General features: G+C 28.1%; 1 long non-coding RNA gene across 1 annotated transcript; it reads left to right on the plus strand.

Annotated features, from left to right (window-relative positions):
- The first annotated feature begins 7,155 nt into the window (after positions 1-7,155).
- On the plus strand, positions 7,156-15,484 carry LOC135926474 (uncharacterized). The gene is made up of 3 exons (XR_010571886.1): positions 7,156-7,210; positions 14,993-15,026; positions 15,146-15,484. It is a non-coding gene; the product is annotated as an uncharacterized LOC135926474 (long non-coding RNA).
- Positions 15,485-16,384: the final 900 nt, after the last annotated feature.

Consider the following 16,384-nt stretch of genomic DNA (forward strand, 5'->3'; position numbering starts at 1 on the left):
GGTTCATAACTACAAATATATTGCATAAAAAATGTCCACTAGACAAAATTTCAGGATGACAAAATGTATTAAGATAAATCATCTGCCGTAAAATGTTAAGGGACTAAAAGTCTTTGGCATAATTTCTGCACCATCTGTCCTAATAATTTAAATATAAAATTGATGAAATTTTTTAAATAAAAATTTAATACTAAGCATTAAACAATAAAACTATATTTCTTTACGAAAAAGAAATATCGGATAAGCCTCATAAAAAAATTAATAAAAAAAAGCATTTTATTTTTTTCATCTCTATGACTAAAATTCAAAAAAGAATTCAAATTTTATTTATTATATTAAATTAGATGAAATATATCCAAATAAAAATAACATATATGAAAGAATGATTATATGAAAAAAATCATTACGATGAGTCCTTTCTTGGTCATCAATGTTGAGCAGAGAATTGACACAAGTAGAATACTAACTAATATATCCGCAATGCCAGCCATTCCTCATCCTGTAATCCGATTATTAGCAAAAAGACTAGGTTCGAGCTTGAGGGAAAATCTACTGACCTCTGGGCTCCTTTAATCAATGAATAAAAGAAGGGTGACGAATGGTTCATATATTATACTTCGAATGAATTGAATCAATGTCTTTCTGTTTGTGGCATCTCACGTAATTATGAGGTGGAGTTATTTTGCCGTTTAAAGCAAAGCTAGTTTTTGGTCTCGAAGTTTCAATCCAAAATTTTTGGATGGGATTGTCTCTAAAATTATGAGCCTCTATCCTTTATTCAATTCAGCCAAGGAGGAACATAGTGTTGTTAAACGGCTAACTCATTATTTTAGCCAAAAAATATTAAGAAAGTCTCGAGATTTCGCTAAAAGATATCTAAACCTTTCTACTATCTATGAACAAAATCTCCAGGCTTGCGTAATATTTTTGGCTAAAATATTGAGTTACCCGTTTTTAAAAATCGAGTCGTTTAACAACACTAAGGTAATCAACGGTACCTGCAACATCTGAGCATCTCACTCTTTCTGCTTTGTTGAAGTTGGGAAAGGCGTAAGGATCCTTGCTGAATTTTGCAAAATCGATTGATCTTCTTTAGGCAAAATATCAGAGTAGGCTCTGTAGACGTCTATAATTTCAGTGTACCAAATAGAAATATCAAAAGATTTAATTTAAAATTGCAGATAGAACATTAATTTATTATAAAGAAAACAACATATTTGGCATTATTTTGTGCGTTTATCATTAAGGCAAAATACTGAAATTCTGAATATGGAGTAGGTAAAAAATGATAATTTAAAAATCATAAGATTACCTATCCGTACATGATTTATTATCCACTTTTGAAATTTGGATACATTTATTCCAATCTTTTAACCCGATAATTTATTTTAATATAATTTATCTTAGTAATAAAATTAAGCTCTAGCATCAATTTTATAAAAAAAAATTTATTGGGCCCAAAATATTAATCGTGAAAAAGTGTAGATTGAACAATATAACATCAAAACAACTATATTGTTAGACCACGTTTTAAGATTGAAACTCTTTCAAATTTTTAAATTCTTACAAAAAAATCATATCATAGAGCTTAATTCATTTATGGTATTAAAGGTTGTTAGTATTGAAGACACCTTTCATGGCCTACATAAACATGAAAGACCAGAGGATAGGGGGCGTACTATTGCTGGACAATAATTTGCATATTGATGTTCCCCTGAAGTCACACAATAGTTTAGTAGTCATAAATAGAACTCGGTAACAAATAAAATATTTATTAATTTAGAATTTCTGAGTATATGATATCAAAATTAAAATATTTTTTGAATCGATATAGTTAAAAAAAAATTTTAAATTTTGAAGGTTTCAAAACAGAAGTGCATTGTTTTGTTAAAAGACATGAAATAAAAAAAAAAAAGAATAAAACGTTTATAAAAAAGTAATTTGGAAAAAAAGAATTTTTAAGTTGAAATTCTACGAGGAAAAAAGCGCTAAAGAATGGTTAGCAGATATTTTATGGAAAAGTCGAAAATGTCTTCACGGTTATTCCCATTTCCTTAAGATTAAAGAAGAGCCAGTCAGTAGTAACGATGACGATATTTATGCAAATAAAACTCATGTCATAAAAGATAAAGAGATTGGTATAATATTAAAGTTTTGCCCTTTTCAATTATCTTAATTTAATTCAATTTTTTATATATTATTAGGACTTTATTAATTGTTATATCTATACTTTCTGTATTCTTAAATGAAACTGTTTTATTATAAATAAATAACATTAAAAATTTCTACATTAATTGTTGATGAAACCCCGTAAAATAACTCCCACTGACATTTCTTTACAAATACAAATGTTATTAATTTAAATATTTAAAAAATATGAAGAAATTGTTAAAATGGAGGGAAGCAGACTGGAGTATCGGTACAATTCCTTCTCGCCAGAGAGATTTAATTGTCACGCTTACTGGTAAAATAAATTGAATAAATAATAAAGAAAGAAAATGTAAGAATAAGAAAAGGAAAAAGAAAAAGAAAGAAAAGAGATCCTGCAACCTTATTTTGCATATATATTCTATATTTAGGTTCGTAGATGGATCCGAATACTTTTCAACCTTAGCCGATGCTCTGTACTCTGCTACAAAAGAAATTTACATATGTGATTGGTGGTATTTTTATTTGATAAAAAATTAAATTTATGTTTTGCATTATATTGACTTATTGTAATATCTATAAATACTGCAATAAAGCCGTCAAACTTTATGTAAAATTAATACTTCATAAAATTATTTCAATTAACTTTCAATCCATCATAGTATATACCTAAACAGCATTTATATAATTAAAAGGGGGAATTTGCTCAGGTCAAAAGATATTTAACTCACTAAAGCACCCCTAACTTTAAAAATGGTAGTGGTTTAATTAAATTAAAGTAATTATGAAATCTCTAAACTTATGATCATAATAGCGGGGGATTAAGGAACAAATGAAATTGTTGGAATTTTAAAAAAAATTATGGAAAGTGAAACTTGGTATTAATATTAAGCCAATCTAACTTAGAGGTATTAGATATGTTTTTTAAAGATAGATTCTTTTATTTGAAAATTGATATAATTTAAAAATGTGTTAAAAATCAGGTTGAGTCCTCAATTGTATTTAAAAAGACCACTGCGTTATGATTGCGACAATTGGAGATTAGATACAATCTTGAAAAAAAAAGCTGTGAGTTATTGATTATGTATAAAATATATAATTTATATATTTTGAATATTTAACCAAAACAAATTATCCACTTTAACTAAGATTTTCATAAGGGAGATTTTTGAACTCCTCATAAATTTTATTGGAGAGTTTTAGGCCCTCCTTTTTTTAAAAAATAGTATCTTATACTTAATTTTTTTTAAAATTATTGTCCTTGATTTTGTTATTAAACTGCTTTATAAAATAAAAATAAAACATCCGTTGTAAAACGACCGATAAATTTGATTTGAGAACTTGTTTTCTAAAGCCATAGAAGTTGATATTTAATTATTTTTTAAAAAAATGCCAAATTAATTACAGTAAGAACAACATGAAGAAGAAGAGGACAGGAATGTGGCTATACGATAGGAACTAAGAGGGATAAGGAAATGTTTGAAAGAAATGCTTGTATTTACTTCTTTCAATTTATATCATTAATAACATATTGTTATGATTTTTAGAATGAGAAGATGGGGGGGGGGGGAGATGTCTAGGGAGATTATTTTAATTCGCTTAAAAGGTAATTCGAAAACTTGAAAAGACTAGGTGATCTATATATAAATACTCTTAAATTTATTTTAGATGAATTAAAGAGAGGATTTTATTTTATCAAAATATAGTAAATCAAATAAATCGCCGGGGTGGCCTAGTGGGTTATGATGTAGGCTTGGAAACAGAAGGTCCCAGGTTCAATCCTGGAAAGGAACGTAAAAATTTTCCGATTTTTCTTCGATGACTGATGTGTAAAGACATATAGTAGGATGAATTTCGGAGCTTAGAGATGATACCCCGGTCACCGACAGGCTTGGACAGCCGGGTGCTAAGGATACTTGTCCTATAAACAAAAATAAAGGACACAAATGAAAATATGAATATGAAAGCTATCCAAGCGACGCGCAGGGTGTAGACCTCCATCCTGCGAAAATTAAAATAAAGATCAAAGCAAAGAAGACAAGGTTAACAAGTTTAAATTTTGGGACACTTAAAGGTAAGAATGGCATACGATGACATGTATGAAGATCTACATACCAAAGAAGGGCAAAATAAAATATACAGATTAGCCAAACAGCGAGAAAAAAATTCTAGGGATATAAACGGAGCTCCGAAAGTAATCAAAAATAAAGATGGGAAATTGATGATGAAGGAAAAAGAAATAATGAATAGATGGAAAGAATATTTTCAGGAGCTTCTCAACTTTAATCCCCACATACTACATCTAGATGAACACTCCCCTTGTCAAAACCTTGTACAACCAATAACAGAACAAGAAATAATCGCATGCCTCAAGCATATGAAAAATAACAAAGATAGGGGTCCAGATGATATTTTAATAGAAAGCCTTAAAGCATTAGGAGATGATGGAATACATCTCCTCACAAATCTGTACAATAAAATACTGGGAAATGAAGAGATTCCTCAAAAATGGAGGCAGAGCTATCTAGTTCCTATCTTCAAAAATAAAGGGGATCCACACAATTGTCAAAATTACAGTGGCATAAAACCAATCTCACACTGTCTTAAACTCTACGAAAAAGTAATAGAAAAAAGATTAAGAGACATAATCGAAATAGGAGAGACTCAGTTTGGCTTTATGCCTGGAAGATCAACAACTGATGCAATCCATGCAATTAGGCAAATGAGTGAAAAATACAGGGAAAAGAATAAAAAGCTACTCATAGTCTTTCTTGATCTAGAAAAGGCCTTCGATAGAATCCAAAGAAAACCTATCTGGTGGGCGCTACGCCACAAAAAGAGTCCCGAAAAAATATATAAGAATAATATAGTATATATATGTATATATGGGCTACAACAATGATCCGTAGCACAACTGGTACTTCAGCAGGCTTTACAATAGCCTAGGGAGCATCAAGGGTCGGCTCTCAGCCCACTTCTCTTCAAAACAGTAATAGATGTATTAGCACAGTCTATACCATAAACAGTCCCGTGGAATATGATATTTGGAGATGTTATTGTGATACTTACCGAATCCAAGGATGAAATGAAAGAAAGATTAGTGAGTTGGATAAATATAGAAAAGCATGGACTAAAAGTAAATAGAGAAAAGAGAGAGTATATGGTGATAGGAGGAGATAAAACAGAGCCAACTATTCTATATATCGGAAACATGGCCAACCAAAGAATCAGACGAAAGAGGTCTACAAACTATGGAAATGAGAATGCTGAGGATAATTTCTGGGGTAACAAGAAAGGATAAGGTGCTAAGTACAAGAATACTAGGAAGTTTAAAGGTAGTGCCCATTAAGACTAAGATAATGGTAAACAGACTTAGGTGGTATGGGCATACAATGAGAAGGCCATAGGAAATAAGGAGTTTGGAAGTTGTGGGTAAACGTAAAAGAGGAAGGCCAAAGCTTCAATGGGGCCATAAAGTTAGAGCAATATGAAGAACTATAAATTAGATAAACGAGATAGTATGAATAACATAAAGTGGAGAGAAATATTGAAGTAGCTTACCACCAGTAAAGGTGAATGCTAAAAGAGAAAAAAAAATATCAAAATAAATAACTAATATAATACTATAACACGAAAGTAGTTTACTTTCGGTATTTTTGTTCATTTATTTCTAATTTAGCTAAGTCCCTCTCTACACTAAAGCTATTTCAACTTATCTTAGTTTATTCATATCATTAGTCTTTCCCACTCAGCATGACAGAAAATGTATTAAATATAAACCTCTCTCAAAAGCCTATGCCTACCTCCCTAAAAAAAATTGCCGCCTTTTGGCTATATTCCTACCTATTAATTACGAATTTAAAATAACTGTAATCCTTTTATATTTATTACAAATAATATATTACATTATCAATACTCTATTACAAACTAACAAAAAAATTGTGAATGTCAAAGAGTTATTTTTATAATATAAATTATTTTAAGAACCTTCTACGCATTTACAATGATGGTTATGAATTTAGGTTTGCTGTTATGATAGAATGTGTGCCCCATTTTTAAATTACATTTAAGAATATAGCAGAAAATTATCCAGACATATGTCTTTGTTGTAAAATTACTTAATAACGACTACCTTCTTACCAAGCTTCTTAACCAATCCATCTAGTCTCTTGTATAGATAACATATTTATTCTCCTACTTATTGGTCTTCCGGTCTCTTACCAGCATTTCATTGCCAGGAATAATATCCCATCATTCTTTTTATAGGATACAGGTGTACTTACTTTACATATTTTTTTGTAATCTGTAATGTATTTAAATAAATTGATTTTTATATTTGCTTAAAGCTACAATTTATTACAATTTATAAAAATAGAAAAACATATATATATATTTTATTATATGAAATAAATCACTTTATATTATTGTTCTAAATACATTTCATAATCATTAATATTAAAAATTTAAAGCATAATTTTAAGACCAGGTGAAATTCTTCATGTTAATGCTCATAGTGATGCCAATTCCTTCTTGATATTTTTGATGTAAAGACAGATAAACTCCCAAAATAACATGTGATTTCCCCAAAATTAATATTAAAAAAATTATCTTATAAATTTTTTTTATAAGAGTGGAGTTTAATATATTTTAATTTAATATAAGTCATCTATAAATTATGTAATATTTATATTTAGGAACAGGGGGTAAAGATATTTATATTGGTATATAAAGAGCTTCCTTTCGCACTTGGAATCAACAGTTATTATACAGAAAATTTTCTATCAAATGTTCACCCCTATAATATATATGTAAATTATATTAAATTTGATTTAAAACTCTTTTACTATGCCATTATTTTTAGAATTCCTATCCAAAATTACAAATTACAAACTTAGGAATAAATATTTTTTAAATATTTAAAGGTTCTGAGGCACCCAGACCATCTGTTATCTAAAGTTTTTCTATGGTCTCATCACGAAAAGATAGTTTGCATAGATCAACGTATAGCTTTTCTAGGTGGATTGGATATATGTTATGGTAGATGGGATGATCAAAATCACAGGTTAGGTTAGCATAAAAATATCGTAAAATGTTTTAATTTTCTAGAACATATGTGGGTTTAAATTTTCTACATAGCATAAAAAAATAAATAAAATAATTCATCCTTAATATCCATTTATATTAAGTATTCCCATATATTTTGTTCTTTTAAATGAAATTTTTATTTCTTCCTTATTCAAACAACAGTTATGTCAGAAATTTGTATAAGTTCTAATTCTATCTCCATTTTTGGGCTTAATTGAATTTATTTATTTTGAAGAATCCTCCTTCGTCTTTTTTATTAATTCAAAATAGTCTTTAAAAAATTTAAACTTTATACACTAGGTTTACATTATAATAAGATAATATTACACCTAGACGTCTGCAACGGGCGAGTTTTACCTCGCTTGGTGGTGGATCATTCGGTGGACGGGTAAATATTTTACAACAATGAGAGTTAGCTAAATTTCATTTATTTATTCATTACCACGCCAGAAATTGCACGACAATTTTATCATCCACCAGGAGTTGTAGCGTGCACCAGGTATAATCACTAATATAGAGATTCTATACATGATGTATACCCGTTTTATTATAGTGGACGGTACCACTATGTAGTCAGCTAGCATAGTGAAGAAGAGAGGAGTAAGAAAGAGGTGATCTATGAGTTCCGTTACCGGCAGGATAGTGTTAAAAAAATGTAAGGCATGTAATACAACTAAAACAATATTAATAATAATGTACCTGACGCCTGGTTAGATTATTATTTAAGAGAAAAAAAAAGTCTTATGTCCGGTAAATATATCCTTGGAAGATAACGCTATGCCTATATAGCGTGTCCTGTTCCAGAGGAATTATATGTGTTCAGCATTCGAGCTGCAGTATAAGGTGTATCCTAAGAGATTTCGCATTTCGGTTTCTTTCAGGTGAGTTTCTTGTAAAAGGAAGATGTTGTATCGTTGATTTTTTATAGCTTGTCTAAGAATAGTCAATTTGTCGCTTAGCGATCTTATATTTAAAAAAATCATCCTAATTCTGTGATCTTTCATTGATAAAAAATTTTTTTTCATTTATTATGATTGCCGTGCAAGAAGGAATGAATGAATGAAATATATATAGTATAATTGTATATTATAGTTGAATTAAAAGAGTCTTATTTTTATTATGTGCCACCTAAACATATTAATATCCCTTACATTCCACAATTGAGGGTGGGGGGGGGGGGTATTAGATCGGGTAACATCTTTCCCCTAAGATCAGTCAGGGGCCCACTATTCTATGGGGGTTGGGATTGTTCCTAAGTATAAATAAGAATGTGTAATTACTCATTAAGAAAACTAAATAAGGATTCTTCAGTGCAGGACTTCGGAACGACACCTAGCCAGCCATATTATTTTCTGCAACCAAACTGTTATGAGGAAAAAACCTATGTGCCTACGGTTAAATTGATACATTAGACCTCTAGATTAAGAATACGACTACATTATAATGGTATAATGGAGTCTATCTGCTCAAGGTTGGATTCTTTGGGTTGTATAAGAAGAGTTAATAAGCTAAATATACTTAACCTGCTGTCGTGCAGCAACAAGCAAAAAAATTGATTTACACACTACTATATACCACTAACCGTCAAGTATCGGTAACATAGTAAAAAACATATCAATCACAGGTAATAACATGTTATATTATATATATTATTTAATGGAGGTAACCAAGGGTTTGATACAAGAATTTCTCCAATTCTCTTCCAAAGTATTGTTTAAATTCTGTCAGAGGACATTTCTATCACCTGGCGATTTTTAAATAGATGACATTTGAGCAAATTTCAGTGCCCGTTGTATGATCAATACAAAGAGTGTGTTTTAGGATTCGACCATTTTAAGAGAGACTGTAAAGGCTGTGTGGTTCTTTTACATCAACAAGTGAGCTGAAGTCTAAGCAATTGTGAGGTTGGGTTGGCTATCAAGCAGTTTAAATGAGTACCAATGGCGTGAAGAGTTCGTTTTAGTCGTAAAAAGAACAGCTTGCAAATTTCGATATTAATATATCTATCTGATACTTTAGATTGAGGAAGAATCTGTCAATCCTAATTTTTCACAAGAATATTATAAATTAAATTCTAAATAAAAAATTTACAGTTTATTTATTTTAAATATTAATTTTATGATCTGAGTTAGAAGAAATAAAGATCATCCGTTTCATCCTGATAAAAATATAATATTTCTAAATTTTTCTATACGATGATGTTGTTTACATAATTATTAGTTAGAAAATAGATAATAAAAATCTTTACAAAAATTTTATATACGGTATATTCCAGTAGCGTACGCAGGAATTTAGTGTGTAGGGGGGGGGGGGATAATTCAAATTTTTAAAATAAAATTATTGTTATTTAAAAATATCAAGCATAAATTTATTAGGACTAATAACTATTTCTAATATACAAATTTAAATTAATATGAATTATAAAAAATTAAATATATAAACCGATATATAAAAATAAATTTGATTTAAAAAATATTAAACGAATATAACCGGCGGCATATAAATACTTTAAATAAATCTGAATTATAAAATATTAAGTGGATATAACCAGGATATGATGACTATAAAATAAATAATCCATAATAGAAATTTAAATTTTTTTGAGCTTTTAAAATTTATATATAAAGTATAAAAAATCTAAATGTTGGAAATATGAATAATTATATTTTTTATGTAAAAGAAAAATATATGACATTAAAAAATGATAGCACAAAAAATATTATAGAAACATTATATCTTTATAATGTAAAATCCAATCTTCGTTGGGAGGGAGCTAATTTTTCAATTATCTCATCCGTGTTTGGCGTCAAATGCCTATGAATATTCAAAAGGGCCAGACCATTCAACCTACTTTCAGAAGTTGTACTTCTTAGGTACGTTTTTAATCTTCTTAAAGAAGAGCATGTTCTCTCATTAGTTGCAGTACTAATGGGAAGAGTTGCTAATATATATAATAATTTCAATATATTGGGAAAATAATCTAAAAGATGTTTGAAATGATGCAAAGCATCATAGCCTTTTTTGGGACTATATCAACCATAGTTAATCTTTTATACCATAGTTGGCATTCAATAAAGCATCATGAGATACATTAATGTCTTCATGATAAAAATCTTCCAAATATTTTATTTTTTTTCTATGACCATCTGAAAAAGATTCAGAGGGCTTTTGCGGAAGTAATATCTGCATATTAATATTTGGACGATAAGTTTGCCTTACTGTAAGTCGAGGGAGACAAATATTGAACTCGTATAGCTCTGCTTTTGATTCAACATTAACATATAAAATATGAAATTCCTCATCAGCATTAGCTCTAATTTCTTTGAGTTCTAATGAAATTGTCTCTGCTATTCTCATCATCTCAATCAAATCAATATCAGGTTTTTGAAAAGTATTACATAAAATAGTTGTATAATTAAATAATTTATTAATACATTCTAATGCGGAAAAAAAATTTGGTATAAGTATTGAATTCAGTAACTTGCTTGCTTCTGAAGAAATATCTTTTTCAGACATTGTGATATTTCTATAAGAGCATTAATAATCGGCTCTTCTAACTCGATAAAAGCTGTTACTGCTTGATGTCGAAGACTCCATCTTGTTGGACAAGCTTTTTGCAATTTTTTTCTCCTTGTTGGGCAAGGAGTTTCAGATATAATTCTGTTCAAAATATTTTGACGCTTGGGGTATCTAAACATCTCATAGATGCTAGATATTTTACCTGATATAAATATAAAAAATTTAATTTAATAATTAAAAACCTAAGCAATTTGATATTAATGGTAAAGAACGATATTGCTAAGTTGAGTGAATGGGCAGCACAGTGGACATATATAGCTGTTGGGCATTTTTTTAAATAAATGCCTGAAGCCCATTGAATTGTCCACTCATTGCACGTGCTCCATCATACCCTTGCCCACGTATCATGTTTATATTTAGCTATATTTTTTTAAATAATTATATAATAAGACTAATTATTACTTTTAATTTTTTAAGATTCACAAATATTACATCAGCTAAAGCAGACCCAGTCATGTTTGAAACAGGAATAAATTGGAGAAACATTTCTTTGATAATGTTTTTATGAGTATCTACATATCGCGCACACAACGACATCTGCTCAATGCCAGCAATGTCCGTGGTCTCATTTGCCAAAATTGAGAAGCATGGGGCAGAATTGATTTCAACAATCAATTTTTCTAAAATGATATTGTTGCAAATATCAATTATCTCATTTTATATCCTAGGGCTGAGATAAGTAGCATTTTTATTGGTACTAATGAGGCTCTCCATTAATACAGGATCTCCTAATGCTTTAAATTTTAAAAGTCCACGGAAATTACCTTCATTATCATTATTATTAAAATTTAAGCTTCCTGAATCCTTGTGGCCACGAAGTGCTAGGCCTTGCAAGCCACAATATAAAATAGCCTCAATAGTTAATTTTATCTTGCCTCTATTTTCTTTTGCAATTTTAACCCTATTTTTATCAATTATTGATGAAATGGGAATCATATCCCCCTTTCGAATTGATTCTTTTGAGGAAATCATCAGTTCACAGCTTTTGTTTATTAAATTATGTTAAAGATGAAAAAAAAGTTTTTTTTTATCCTCCTCTTTTATTATGGTTAAGATGAAAAAGTTTTTTAATCCCCCTCTTTTGTTTATGTTAAAGATAAATAAAGTTTTTTTTAATACCCCTCCTTTGTTTACAATAAAATGAAAGTTAAAAAAAAGGTTTCTCTTTTTGGTCCTTCTTTTGTTTTAAATTAAACACAGTGAAAATAAAACATATAGCTTTTGTGTTTTCTCTCACTTTACTGGATTTCTTACTTTAGGAGTCCTCAGTAAGGTGATCCGAAAATATGAGTTAGACCGTTGGGTCCGGGAGACCACCCTGCATCCCAAGGTATATTTTGAGTTTCGGTAAGTTTAGGGGGGTAGGTTTTATCCCCAATTATGTACGATAAAACTAACACAACTCGATTCCACAAAAACGTTCTTTTTTTCACTTTGCGCCAATTTAATTTTAATTTATAATTGCGCCTTTTATTTTCCCTATAAAAGGGACGAATTTTTTATAGTTTAGGGTTACTTTATTTTTTCCTGTAAAATAATTTTGAAAATCTTTATTAATCTTTTTTATGTTTAAAATAATGTTGAATTTTTTATAGTTTAGATATATCTGATTTTTCTTTTTGTAAAATAATTTCTTGATATTAATAAAACGATAAATTAAACAATAATGTCTACGACTCGTTCACAAAATACTTCAAATTATCATACTATACTTTTTTGCTTTTTGGCATGATTTTCACCTTCAGCGTTTTTAAAAAAAAGTCTAATATCCATGACTAGAAATTTGAAAATTATAATACCGGGAAATTTAAAAATAATAGATAAATATTACGCCACAAGGAAAACTTGAAAATGAAATTAATTGATAAAGTAAATTAGTAAATGAAAAAGGTAATAATATAAAAATTTAAAAAGAAATAGATATGAATAATTATAATAAAATATAAAAATATAAAAAATAATATTTTTGAAAAATATGTCCGGCATCTGCATTTTGGCTTTGGGGGGGGGGGGGGGGGTTGTCCCCCTGCCCCCCTTGCTGCGTATGCCAATGAGTCTATGGCATTTGATTGGGAATCGGAGGATGATATAGCACTAACTGACAACGAAGAAGATGAATTTGATCCCATATTTGAAGAATATGCGTTACACGATGATGATGCTAGCTGCCATGGAATTTTGGATGATCAGGATATTTGTAATCAGATAAGATGAGAGTTGGAAGGTTTAATTCCCCCCCCCGCTGCGTACGCCAATGGTATATTCTATAAAAAAACCATTTCCAAAAAGTATTCATTAGGTATTTGTATTTAAACAGATTTTCTAAATTTTTTGTAGATTCATATATAATTTTTTTTGTTATTCCATGGCAAATCAACCAGTGATTCGAACAGCCATTTTAAAAATGGATGTAACTTGATATTAAGTTAAATAGAATGTATCTTTTATGTACACCTAAATTTTAATACCTTAACTCAAATATATCTCAAGTTATGGACCTTCAAAGTTTAATGGGAGTTTTTTCCTCTTTTATCGAATATCAAATACTCAAAATATTTTTGGTCTTGATTAACAACTAACAAGTTATATATCATTTGTAGCCCAATTGCAAATATTATTTTAAAATATCTTTAGTGTCATTTTATTTCGGGTAAAACAAAAAATGCTTTTTGAAAATTGTCCTATTTAAAACGATGAAGTTCATGAAATGTATTTATTACCAATATATTTACATATTTAACTAAATAATTAATGGAGAAAATAAAAATTTAAATTTTTTTTAGTTTTTATAATTTTAGGGATAGAATATAAAAGACATTTAAAACAATAACTCATCAAATATGTTTATTACCCTTTATATTTTAATATTTAAGTAAAAATAATATTGGAAAACATAAGAATTCAAATTTTATTTTGTTTTTATATTTTAGGAATAAAAAATCAATTATAGAAGGTATACTATCTATAAAGATAATTATAATATATTTTCTTTTTATTGGAACTTAAAAAAAATGTATTTCTTTTAATATAGAAATATTAATGATAATTTATAATATAAAATTTATATTTTTATTTAAAAGACAGTATAATTATTTTAAAAATAGCGCCCTCTATAAGTGATTTATTTATTCCTAAAAAACGAAATAAAATTTAAATGCTTATTTACATAAATATTTTTAGTTAAATATGTAAATATATTGGTAATAAACACATTTCATTAACTTCATCGTTTTAAATTACTTAATTAAATATATTGGTAATAAAGATAATTGATGAGCTTCTTCGTTGCAAACGCCCTTTGAAATGATTTTTCATTTTTAAATTAAAAAAACTAAGTAAAATTTAAATTCTTATTTTCTCCATTAATATTTTTACTTAAATATTTAAATATATTGGTAGTAAACATATTTAGTGAGTTTCTTTATTCCAAATTAGGCCCTTCTCATAAATTTTTTGTTTTACCGAAAATACAATGACAGTGAAGATTTTAAAATAATTTTTGCATTTTCTAAAGGAGAATTTTGAGAAATTGATATATAATTTGTTACTTTAGATAAAAATGTTGAGTAATTTGATATTCGTTAAAAGGAAAGGACTGCTATATCGAACTTTGAAAGTCCATAACTCAGGATATACTATAGCCAGAGTATTAAAATTTTGATTTGTTATTCAACCTGAAAGAAAAATAGAAAGTGTCAAGTTTCATTCATTTTAAAAATGGTCGTCCGAAAATCACGTTATTTCAGTCGATTTATTAAGGAATTACACAGTTAGAATAAAACAAATTTAATCGTATTTTATATTCAAATACCTTTTTATTGAAATGTATTTGTATTTATATTCGAATATATTTTCTTGAAAATTTTCCCAACCCTGTGAGTGATAAAAAATAAGGGAATTTGTGGGAGTAATATGGAATATTCCAAGAAGAGTTTTGAGATTTATATGCAGGATTATTACGGTGTTACCTTCAGCTGGGACCTTTATATTCTAGTTCATCTTGAATGGTAACTTTAAAGTGGTGAGCGTTTGGTTCAAACGAATTGAGTGGTAGAAATATAGATTTATCAGGCTGATGATTTTTCCCTATTTTAATCAGAATAATATGTTTTATAATTATCATCGGATTATATTTGTATTATTAATTTAATAATTAAATATTGATTAATTATTTTAAAAGGTTGACGGATATTCGTGTTCATGAAGTGCTCTCTGTAAATTTAAATTATATTATTCATTGCATTTAGATATACGTTATTTAAATAAACTCAAATAACATTACTTTTCTAATTATTAAATTTAAATTAATAATTTTATAATGTTTTAAAAATAGGGTACCGCTGAATTTGGGGAGAAACCCAGTCCTTCTTTTGATGAACTAATAAACGCCGAAAATATATTAAAAGAACGCAAAAAGTTACCTAAGGCCAAATACGTGACAGTTTTGAATATACCATTATTTTTTTTGTTAAATCGGAAAACTACTGTCTATGGAACTTTTTTACTTATAATTAGCATGTTTGTATTTCTAGTGTTCTACATAAAATATTTTTTTATAGGTAAGCGGAAGAGAATTCAAAAACCTCAATTTTATTTTCCTGAAGAGAGGGGGGGGGTGGCTAATTTTGAATTTTTTTCCGAGGTTTATCCCCCGTGATTCCATCTTGCTAATTGTGTTAGTTCCGGATAAATTGAAAGTGAACCGAAAGATTCTAAAAATTTTATATGTTTGATGTCGAAAAAGGGATCGAGGTTCTTCTTCACTTGATTTCATTTTATTGCTATTAAAGTTATATGTTTAATTATTTTTTATAAAATAGCACTCTATAAGATGTTATTTGTAAAAATGTTAGAATCATATATCATGATTAAATAGTTTATAGAAGTTATTAGGAAGTACCCTTAGGACTAGCAAAGAATTAGGCGGTCGGGCCAATTAACTGATGTTTGAAGATTTTATATATCATATAATAATACATTTTTTTATTAATATATAATTAGTAATATTATAGTTATTATATCACACAATTAAATTAGGCAAAATATAAAATAATTTTTTTCTCTAAGTTTAATTTTTATAAAATATTTATATTCAAAATATGTCATAGTTTATCATTTTCATATTAATATTTTATATGTAAGTCTAAGTTGTAATTTTATATCAATAAAGATTGTACATTAAGATAAATAAATATAATTATCTTAGAGGAGACTTAATAAACGAACTATCTCACCAGGTTCGAAATAGTAATAAGTTTAAAAATCCACTTTTCCTAAAATAGATTTTGAATATATATTAGATATTAAAAACTTTCTCAAAAAATTATAGCTAAGAGCATTTAAGTTCTAATTTTTTTATGAATATAATTAAGTTTAAGGATATTATCTATATTATTAATTTGAATGAGTAAATTCCTTGCTAAACAAAAAAAGGTAGTACAAAATATTTGTCAACAGGGTACTAAAAATATTTTTTTTCATGCGAAGAATAGAAAAATATGCTATTATAGTGTTTTTTTAATTACGATTGGATTAATCAGCCGAATATGGACATACATAGGATAATTATGAA

This window comes from Gordionus sp. m RMFG-2023, chromosome 3, assembly GCF_954871325.1.
Source record: "Gordionus sp. m RMFG-2023 chromosome 3, tfGorSpeb1-WG-v2, whole genome shotgun sequence".
NCBI classification, from domain to species: Eukaryota; Metazoa; Nematomorpha; class Gordioida; order Chordodea; family Parachordodidae; genus Gordionus; species Gordionus sp. m RMFG-2023.